The sequence below is a fragment of the Felis catus genome, chromosome B3, assembly GCF_018350175.1.
Source record: "Felis catus isolate Fca126 chromosome B3, F.catus_Fca126_mat1.0, whole genome shotgun sequence".
NCBI classification, from domain to species: Eukaryota; Metazoa; Chordata; class Mammalia; order Carnivora; family Felidae; genus Felis; species Felis catus.
In genome coordinates this window covers 22,159,540-22,170,940 of record NC_058373.1, presented here as the reverse complement: position 1 = coordinate 22,170,940, position 11,401 = coordinate 22,159,540, and the positions used below count along the sequence as shown (strand labels likewise).

General features: G+C 46.0%; 1 protein-coding gene across 1 annotated transcript in view; it reads left to right on the top strand.

Moving 5' to 3' along the window:
- OTUD7A (OTU deubiquitinase 7A) overlaps nucleotides 1-11,401 on the top strand; it is a 371,485-nt gene that overhangs the window by 56,750 nt on the left and 303,334 nt on the right. The gene's annotated exons all lie outside the window — the stretch shown is intronic.

Below are 11,401 nucleotides of genomic sequence, written 5' to 3'. Positions count from 1 at the left end.
CATATAAACCACAGCATACACTCACACATGTTCACACATGCACTCACACTCCCGCATACATCACACATGTGAATGCAGTTATGCACCTGCCCCCAACATGCAGGTACCATGCATGCACACTTACAAGCATGCTCTCACATGCACATACACATGCCACAGATTTACACATACGTACATACACACGGATGCACACACCAACACATGCATGCACATACATCCTACTCACCAAAGTCTCACCCTCCTGTTGCAGTTCATGGTCTGCCTTGGGCCCCAGACCCCAGATAGTTGTTGTCCTTTCCCTCTGCCCCTCCATCCAGTCCCTCACCAAAGCTCATCTGTTTTAGCCTCAGAGTATATCTGGAGCCAGTCTAACCTCCTGACTGCTCTCTCTGCATCTGCTTCACACAGCTACCAGAGCGATTTTTAAATAACGTGAGCCAAATCCTTTTACCCTTCTGCTTATAACCACCTCCAACCAAGGCTTCTCATAGCAGAAGTGTGAGAATCTCCCAGGATCTACATCCTGCCTCCAAGCCCACACTTGGTCCTGCCTCAGGTATCTGTGACTCCCTGGGAAGGAACCATCCTTCCACACCTCCCAGAGTGGCTGCAGAGCATCCACTAGGTCTGGGTCAATGTGGACATCCCAGGAGGCCCTTCCTGACACACTATTGGAGTGGCCCCAGCACCCTTCTGATACCTGCCTTCTTTCCTATGAGCATGTTCTGCAAGTGTCTTTCCTGTTCATGTCTGTGTCCAGCCCACAGAAGGGGAAGTTTTCACCCAGAAACTCCTCATGCAGCCCTGAATGGTGGGGCTCTTCCCATCAATCCTGTAAAAACACATGTTTCTGGAGTCTTGCTGAGTGACTGGCTTCTCCATAGCTGTGTCTATGAGAGACACAGCTCTCATAGGCTGGGAGACCACCTCACTGCTCTGAGCCCAGTTTCCTCATCTGCAGACCTTGACCTCCAGGGTGTGCATTTATCATCTTTAATGAAATCCATTACAGTAATAGTGTAGTCATAGCCTGTCAGGACTTGGCAAAGAGGTGAAATGCAGGAGAAGGTTTACCCAAGATCCTGCATATATCCTGGACTGCCTTGCTGTGCTCTGTGCCCATGTGGGAGGTTGTAGGAGGTGCAACTTGCCAATAAGTATCGATTCTATTGAGCTCATCTAGAGAGCGTGTGAGACCTGGTGCAAACCCACCGCCCTTCTTGTCACTCACAGACTAAGGGGTGGTTTGGCTCAGGTGGGGAAGGAACTGTGCATGCTCCAAGGTTTCTGGGGCATATTACAGGGCATTTAGGTGTAGTTGTGCTGCAGAGGCTGGGACCAAGGGTCTGCCTTTGCCTTTCCAGATTCAGACCCACCTTACCCCTGCTGCACTTCCCTTTGGGCTTCCTCAGTGGGCTCTTCAGTCTGGCTTTCCACTGGGTTAGGACAGGGGCAAGTCCAGCAGGGTGTTGACTCCTGTACTCCCCTTTCCTGAGGTAACCACTCTGCTCAAGCATGTTTTGGCCCATATTGTCTGCATAGCTCTCTCCTGCTTCTCCTTGTCCATGGGGTCTTATACTTTCCCGTGTGGGTCCCCATGCCCTTTGCCCCCACCTTCATGAAGAGACACTTTATTAACCCCTCTTTAAATTGTCCTTACTCCTGTGCTCTGCCGTCTCTTTCTTGTCTGGACTCTTTCCCAGCCTGGCCTAAGCTTTACTGTGAGCTTCGCAGCACATAGCCCATGTGCAGCCCTCGCCAAATACCCCCATAACCCAGGAAGGTCCTGGGGCTTTTCTAAACGGACCGCATCCAGGTTTGCCTCAAGCCCACATGTGGGTTTCTCCAGTGCTTAGCATGAGAAGGTCTGGAGCAGCTCATGGGGGAAGCGTGGTGTGGATGACAGACTGGGTCCAGGATCATGCGGATAAAGTAAAAGCAGGATTGTTTTATTATCCTGAGCTGGGATACACGCAGTCCTAAAAGAAATTCCCACAGAAGTCCTTTAAGTCATGGACTTCTTCAGCTCTGGCTTCACTGAGATTTGGGGGGTGGGGGGAATCCATTTCTGGTTCCTCTTCAGGAACTTTCTCCGGCAAGCGAGGTTCATGTCCATTTTTCCCTTGAACAGGTGGAAGGGGAGGTGATAGGGTGATGTGGTAAATTTCCTTAGTCTGTGTTGATGGGTGGGAAGGAAGAGGGTGATGAGCCCAGTGACAGCCAGCCAGTGGACTTCCCAGGCTCTCCCTAGGCCCCCCTGAAATGCAGCATGCTATGGCCGGGGACACAACTGACAACTACAGCCTGGATCTTCTCCGGACCCTGGAGGAGAGGCAGGGCCTCTGCACAGCCATCAGCCATCAGTGGTTAGTCCCTAGTGTTGTCCACATGATTCCTCTCTTTCCAAAAGCCCTGGAACTGGACCCTTCCCACCCTCCTTCCCTATGGACACCTGCCAGCATTGTTCACAGCCCCACTCACAAGAAGTCACCTTCTGTGGATCACCTCTGTCCTGGCCTTCAGGCAGTCTGTCATCTGGGACCTTGTGCTCCCACAGCAGAAGATAGCTGTCACCCCACTCTGAGGACCACTCTTCTCACTTCACAGTCCCTGTGCTGGGACACAATGGGCCAGCCTCCTATTGCTGGTGAGGATCAACTGTCTCTGTTCCTCAGGAAGCTGGTCCATGTAAGCATCCTCACTTTGGGTGCGTCGTGCTCCTGGATTGGTCTGTGGCTCCATCCCTCTCACTGGGTAAGTCCCAGTCACCTGTCTGGAGTAGCCCTCATGTCTTCTCTCCCCATCCCTGCACGGTGTTCTATACAGGACCCCCCAAAGTCGTCTACTCATCTGTCTGCACCCAAAACATGTGTTTATTTCTACTGTTGTTATTGGGGTTTCATTCCTTTTGTTCATTTTGGGGCCTGTCTTCCACTACTGGAAAGCTGGTTCCAGGTAGGTGCCATGTACCCCAATACCCATTGCCCCGGTATATGATTATATCTCAGTAGCTTCTGTGGATGGAATGAATGACTGAGTGAATGAACGAATGCATGGTCATATCTCTGTGTGCAGCCCTGAAAGGCTGGTAGGGAGAAGCACATTGCCTTCGTGCAGGGAACATCATGTTCTGGCTGGGTCACACTGCCTGCAGGTGGGGCCCTGGCCAGTTGCAGCACCATGCAGGTGGCCAGCTCCCGCTGTGTTCCAGTGTCCTCACTGTGGGGTGAGGACAGTGAGGCCATTGTTGTGAGGGTAGATGGGCCACCATGTGCAGCTTTTAGATCAGAGCCCGGAGGCTAGTGCTGATATAGAGAATCTTGTTATTCCCACTACTTCTGCCTCTAATCCTTCTGCCACACAGACCATGCACATACCCCATATATCACATGTCATGGACCCACACACACAGACCACATACATGCACACACCACACACACACCATATACCACACATCATGTAATACCACATACATACCACACCCCCACACCTTATACCATACACAATACCTACCATATATCACACATCACATACACACTGCATACACACCACATCTCTACACACAACACACACCACACACAACACACACATACCACACCACACACACACACACACACACACAAGCACATACCACACATACATACCCCACACAACACACATCATAGAACCATACACTCCATACAGCACACACATATCCCACACACACACCGTACACATACATCCTGCAGATACAAATGCACCACACAAACACAAACCACACCATTCTATTCCACACATTCCAATCAAATCAATCTAAAGGTCACTGTAATTCATTTTCCCAAACATCTCTTACTCTGCCTCTTTCCATTCCTCCTGTCCTGGTTGCAGCCGTCACTGTCTCTCTCTTTGACCTAAAATATTATTATCTTTTCCACCAAATGTAATTTAAATTGCTCTTAATGGTAGGGACTGAGACAGGATGTTGAATCCATGCATGCTTCACCCACACACACACACACACACACACCCTGCAGTTCCTAATCTATGTATAATGTGTTTTTTACTTGCTCTGGCCCTCCCTCTTCAATAGGAACCCCTCAGACCCTACACTGGGGTCAAGTGCAAGGCGTGCTCTATCCAAAGGCACCTAGTATGGGACCACAGCACTATGGTTGAGTATGATTGGATTTGGGGCTTTCTCATTAGGTGGCCCCTGCCTTACCCTGCTGGATATCCCTTAGAGTTCAGAGCTTCCTGGGCATGAATGTCTGACCTGGCCAACACTGTGGAGCAAAGAGACTGGCATCAGTGAGCAATTCCAGAAGGGACCAAGTTAGTCCTTAGACCACCCAGCCTCCAAAGGTTAGTTCAGAACCATTACAAAAATGTTTCACTTAACAGTGAACATATGGCCGCCGCCTTCACCTGTTGAGGGTGTGTTAGTCTGCTTGGGCAGTCATAATACAATACCATAGACTGGGAGGCTTAAACAATAGACGTTTATTTTTTCATTGTTCTGGAGGCTAGAAGTCCAAGATCAAGGTGCTGGTGAGACCTCTCTCCTTGGCTTGCAGGCAGCCAACAGCTGTCTTCTCGCAGGCTTTTCACACAGCCTCTGAGTGTGTGGGGAGAGAGTGCAAGCAATCTTTGTGTCTCTTCCTCTTCCACTAATCCTGTCAGACTAAGGCCCCACCCTTAAGACCTCATTTTACCTTAGTTACCTCCCAACAGCTCCATCTCTAAATACAGTCTTGGTGGGGGGTGAGGGCGTCAACATATAAATTTTTGGGACACACTGTTTAGTTCGTAAGGGTGGTGGAGTTTCAGCTATGCTTTCCTGCCTGCTGTGGCCTGACTCAGCTGCCCCCCATTGTCCTGTGTTCACCCTCTGTGTAAGTGGACCCGGATCCATGGAGCTTTGAATGTGGACTCATGACCAGAGCATCAGGCCATGTCTAGAGGGATCCCTCCTTGTTTCCTGCAGTGACCTCCCTTTTCCTGCCACCTAATGGATTGCACTCTTTTTAACCTGGATGCATGATGGTGATTCCATGGAAAGACTTGGAGAGGGCTTGGCTGGGATTCCCTCAGACTCATCACCTCACCTCTCTGAGTCTGTGCTCTTAACTCAGGAATGGGGAAAACACAGTGGGTCCAATTAGATAAACACTGGGTAAGTCTTTAGTCGATTAAAAACAGTTATACACAGGAAAGGAGTTATTATAGCTGCTATCACTGAATTATTGACATTCATAAATTAAATGTTTCAGTATAGGTATCAGGAACCTGTTTGGGTCTAAGTAATTGAAAGCCAACCAGCTAATGGCTTACTTTTCACACTTTAGGAGGAGTCCCAAGGTTACTAGTTTTGGTTTAGAAGTTTGACCCATCCAATTGGCATCTCCATAATTCTCTTGACTGCATGGCCACAAGATGGCTGCTGAAGCACTAAGCATTATGTCCTAGTTCAAGGGAAAAAAAGGGGTCAGTGCCAGCTTCTTCTGGTTCCCTTTTATCAGGATTGCAAAGATCACCTGGAAGTCTGCCAGGTAGTTTTTCTGCTTAGGTTTTATTGGCCAGAACTGGGTCTCATTGCTATCATTAGCCCAGAGGGAGGAAGGGAATATGGGAAATACTGTTGTCACCATTGGTTTACACTAATCCAGATCCATCACCTGAGACCAGGCACATTAACCACCACCACCACCAAAAACCAGGATTGGATGGTAAAGCAGAAAGAAGGGAATGGGTGTTGGGCAGACAGCAAACAAAAGTTGTGGCTCTCATAGGATATACTTTCTTTTCTAAGAGCTGGGATTCAGAATTGCCCATGGGAAAAAAAAAAGGTTACTAGATTCAAAGGCAAGATAATTAAAAACAAAAATGAACTATTGGGACCCTGTGAAGATAAAAAGCTTCTGCACTGCAAAGGAAACAATCAACAAAACTAAAAGACAACCAACGGAATGGGAAAAGATATTTGCAAATGACATATCAGACAAAGGGCTGATATCCAAAATCTATAAAGAATTCACCAAACTCCACACCTGAAAAAAAAAATAATCCAGTGAAAAAATGTGCAGAAAACATGAATAGACACTTCTCTTTTTTTTTAACATTTATTTATTTATTTTGATAGAGCGCACACACACACACACACACACACACACACACACACACGGGAGAGGGAGAGAAGGAGAGAAAGAATCCCTAGGAGCCTCCATGCTGTCAGCACAGAGCCCAATGTGGGGCTTGATCTCACAACGCTGGGATCATGACCAGAGCCTAAATCAAGAGTTGGACACTCAACTGACTGAGCCACCCAGGTGCCCTAAAAGGTTACTAGAGTCTATTAAAGGAATGCTCCCCAGTGTTTCTCAGAAAAAGCCACACCTGAGATGAGAATAGAAAATAGGGTTTAGACTAACTTGAGGTCAGATGTGAATCTCACTCGATGGATTGCAGGTGGTGGAAACTGGCACTGGGCATGGCTTTCATTGACTGCTTCCTGGTCTTCTGCCCTGCACTCTGTGCCTGTTTATTTTCCCATCGGTGTCTATCTTGCTTTCCCTCATGTACTTCTTGTTCCTTTAGCTTTGCTTTTCATTCAGGCTCTACTTTGGTCAATTTTGCAAAAAGTTTAAAACTGACATTGGGGAGTGTCTGGGTGGCTCAGTCAGTCAAGCCTGACTTCAGCTCAGGTCATGATCTCGAGGTTTGTGAGTTCAAACCCCACATCGGGCTCTGTGCTGACAGCTCAGAGCCTGGAGTCTGTTTCAGATTCTGCATCTCTCTCTCTCTTTTTTCCCCTCCCCCCCTTGCACTTGCTCTCTCTCTCTCTCTCTCAAAAAATGAATAAACATTAATTTAAAAAAAAAAACAAAACTGTGACATTGATTCTAATCCATGTATTTGGCTCCTGGGACAGCATGACCCAAGTCCCCACTAGGCTCTGCACACAGGGACATTCACATCAGTGTGACAGAAAACAAAAGATAGTGTTAAACATTGTAAATGGAAGTAGGTCTGGGCTTCAACCAACCCTTGGGGAACCCAGAGAGACTAGAGCCAGGCTCCCTTGGGACCTGCTCTGCTGAAGGAGGGTAGTACAGCTGCCCAGCAGTTGTGAGGCACAGGGAGGGAATGTGTGTCTTTTGTTTGCTCTCACACTGATGTGAGTACCCCTGTGTGCAGAGCCTGGCAAGGCCTTGGGTCATATTGTCCCACTAGCCAAAAACATTAAGTAGAACCCAGTGTCACACTCTGGTATCTCTTAAAAGGAAAGTGTTATACTTTTACTTCTAGAAACATAAGGGAAGGTCCTAGATAAATGTGGTTGGTTATCTTGAGGCTGGTTCTGAGCAAATAGGAGGTAGGGTCAGGAAGGATGGCACGACAAAGCTCATGTTGGACCTTTGGGTCAGACACCTTCTTCTGTTTCCAAATAGTCTGTTTTCTGAATTTTTCCTAACTCATGCCCCTGAAAGTGCTCATCTGAATGGGGTACATACTGGGAAAATGTGACATGTGTTATCGTTGATACTTTCAAGAAACGTATGAATTATTGTTGATACTTGACTATTTCAAGAAATGTATTCATGACCTGGAGACTCATGTAACAGGGAGGCAGAGTTTTGCTCAATAAGAAGACACTTTCTTTGTTTTGAAAGTTTATCCTGGCACCTCTTGCATTATGTTGGTTAATTCTTGAATTATGTTTCAACTGAAATTTTTTTGAGGAATATCTGAGTTATTTTTCTATTGGCATAAAACATTTACCCCATTGTATATAGGCATTTCTTTTGGGTTTCCCAAGCCTAATTCCAATATGGGAGGTTCTTATACACACACCAAACAATTGTCCAAGAACTTGACTTAATTCTGACATTGTCTATCCAGAGAGAGCATCAGGTTCTATTGGTTAAGGGTTCAGTCCTGCAAGATTGTTCCCTCACCCCCACTTAAGATGACTGTAGGAAGCCTCAGGCTGTTACCAACAGATTGGATGTTCCAATGCCCCCTCCTAGAGTTCCTTTAATTTGCTAGAGCGTCTCACAGAACTCAGGGAAACTTACTTACATTTATCAGTTTATTTAAGGATGTGACCAAAGATATGAATAACAGCCAGTAAAGAGATACATGGGGTGAGGTATGGGGAAAAGAGCAGGGAGCTGCCCTCTCCAGGTAAGTCACCCCCCATGCATATCCATGTGTTCATTAACCTGAAAGCTCTCCTAATGCAACCCTTCTGGGTTTTTATGAAGACTTCATTGCGTAGTCATGATTGACTAAGTCATTGTCTATTGACTGATATAACCTCCAGCCCCTCTCCCCTCTCCAGAGGTCAGGGGGTGGAACCAGAAGTTCCAACCCTCCAGTCACATGGTTGGGCCTCCTGGGCAACCCCTGCCTCCACTGGAGATTCCAAAAGTTACCTACATTAATGTAACAAAAGACACCTTTATTGCCTTTATTATAAGAAATTCCAAGCATTTTAGGAGCTGTGAGCCAGGAATCCTGGACAAAAATCAAATACATTTGAGAAATATTTTTTGGTCATCTGAATGACCAAATATATTTCTTATAAATCACAATATCACAGCATTTATTAGCTCAATTATGGAACAAAATATGTGTTTAGATTTCTTTCTTTTGACCCTTAGTCTGTGCTGGCTGCTATAGCAAAATATGACACTATGCTGCTTCTCAGGGGCTGAGAAATTTTATTCTTTGGGTTCTGGAGCCTGGAAATCCTAGAGCACAGCACCAGCATGGCTGTGCTCTGGTGAAAGCATTCTCCTGGGTTGCAAACCTCGTGTCCTCCCATGGAAGAACACAGAGGGAGCTCTGTGGGGTCTTAGTTGTAACACTAATCCCATTCAGCAGGGTTCTACCCGCATGACCTAAGCACCTTCCAAAGACCCCTCCTCCCAAATACCAATCATCTTTGAGGATTTGGATTTCAGATATGAATTTGGGAAGGACACAAAAGTTCAGACCATAGCTGACTCCTTCCTTATGTGAAAGTTATGTTTAGAGGAGTCATTGGACAAATGAGAATGACATCTATTATTAATTTTTTAAAACTTATAAAAATGGCAGCTATAGGCAGGGAAACTGTCTCTGCACTGTTAAATACCAAAACAGCATCTGGGCAGCAGAGGCTCTCTGAACTGGATGGTTTCCCTCTAAATTTTTGGGAAACGTTTGGGTGAAATGACATAGACCATGAGATGAATCACCTCCTATGAGGTCCCAGACAACTTCTCGGGTGCAGTGTTTTTTTGTTGTTTTTTTGCTCTGTGATCTCAGATCCATTTTACTTTTTTGGAAATGCAAGCATCTCATCAGATATAGCACATTCATTACTAGGAGTCTGACTCCAGTCAGCTCTGCTCATGCTTAAACCTTCTTGGGTGGACAAGTGTTACTGAGCATGGCTATTAGGGCCAAAGGAGGCCTCCCAGTCTCTCTAAGTCCACAGTAGGCATTTCCAAACTTTGTTCTAGAGTCACGTCAGAACTGGAGCTCTTCCATGGAAGCATCCCAGTTATCTGAAGCCCAGATAAGACACTAGCAGGGGTGGGATGGGGGGGTGGTGGGGGGTGCCTGGGTGGCTCAGTGAATTGAGCGTCTGGCTCTGGCTCAGGTCATGATCTCATGGTTCATGAGTTTGAGCCCCACATCAGGCTCTGGCTGTCAGCACAGAACCTGCTTCAGATCCTCTGTCCCCCTCTGTCTACCTCTCCCTCATTTATTCTCTCGCTCTCTAAAAATAAACTTAAAAAAAAGACACTGGAAATATTCATTTTTTGCTGCATCAGAGTGAAATTTGGAGATACTCAGAAAAAGTATTATGTAAGAGTTTAATAATAGGAATGTAGAATTAAAAACAGAAATTAAGCATATCTACAAACCATAATGACTTTTAGTAACATAGTCAATTATGTAGACATGGTCACACACCTTTTCACAGACATGTATGTGAGTGTGTGTGTAAGTAAATATATGTGAGGTTGTGTGCCACACACTTGTTTCTTTGCTAGACTGTGTGTCTAGGGTGATAGCAGTGAAGAGCCTGGGATTCAGTACTGAAGAGACCTAGTCTGAATGATAGGTACCATGGGCAAGTTACTTAGCCTCCCTGAGACTCAGTGACATTAGCAAAATGGGAATGATGTTATTGACCCTTCTCAGCCTCGATGGAGATTAAATGAGGCAATGTTATAAAAAGTCTAGTACATTTCCTGGCACATAGGAGCTGGCAAATAAAGAACAATTGAATTGAAATGAAGTGACCCAGAGTCTCACTGAATCTACAAGTGAGAGAGGGATACATGGGGCTGGGTGGCACAGGTGGCCAAAGTGAGCCCACATCCCTGTGATGCTGGGTGATGGTGTCTGGTGTGCTCTGTGGGCCCCTGCCATCTTGATCGCTCAGGATTGTAGACCACATGTGCATAGCTGGTTCCCCAGAGGCACGGCTAGGATGGTGGCAATACCTTTCCCAGAGAGACTCACTTCTCCTGGTTTAACCTTTATACTGGACTGTAAGATGCTCTGTGGTCACTTTTATTTACTACATGTCTTGATAAATTATTTCTTTTTGATGAAAGGAAGTGCTTTCTCTACATGATCATAGGACAGGAGGCACGGGTGCTGCTACTGATGGAAAGATAGGTGGGTTACTAGATTTTGGCCTAAGGGCTGGCAGCAGTCACTGTGAGGGCCCTGAGTGCTCATCCCTCGCTAGGCCCCCCAGGAGGGTCTGAAGGGAAGGCTGGAGTGTCAGTAAAAATTTGAATAGGTCATTTTAGTCACAGGAGCCTTGAATGCATAGTGTAATATATTTAACAGACTAAATAGAGCTTTGCCTCATTTTCCAGTGGATTTAAGAGGTTTGCTTGGATAGTCTGTTCTTAAATGTGTTGCCGAGAGAATGGAGAGACTGACTCACAGGAAAATGTATCTGTGGTGCACATGTGTTTCTTTGAACTCCTGAAAGGCACATCAGTAAGAGCCCGGGAAAGTTCCTGCCCAGAGATGCATTGATTAATGCAAGACAAGCCATGTGCTATGGGATTGAATGAGACTCAGAAAATGTTTAACACAAACAAAAATCTTACCCAGACTCTTAGCAGCAGAAAAGGATCGTAGTTCTCTGGATAGAATGAACCTTGAAGAGTTTAGGCATTGGAAGCCAACAATAGTTTTGCATAAAGCAATTTACAGTTTTATGGCCACAACTGTGATATTTCAGTTGAAATGCAATTCTGAGCTTGTAGAAAACTTCCAGATTTTTATATTTTGTATATTGCCACATCAAAGCCTTCTTAGAATTTGTTATGGCCATTTTGGGAAGCCAGAGAGAGTCTTGAAGATAGTCACCTCACTGTGGTCTCTTGCCTGACTTGGTAGCTGC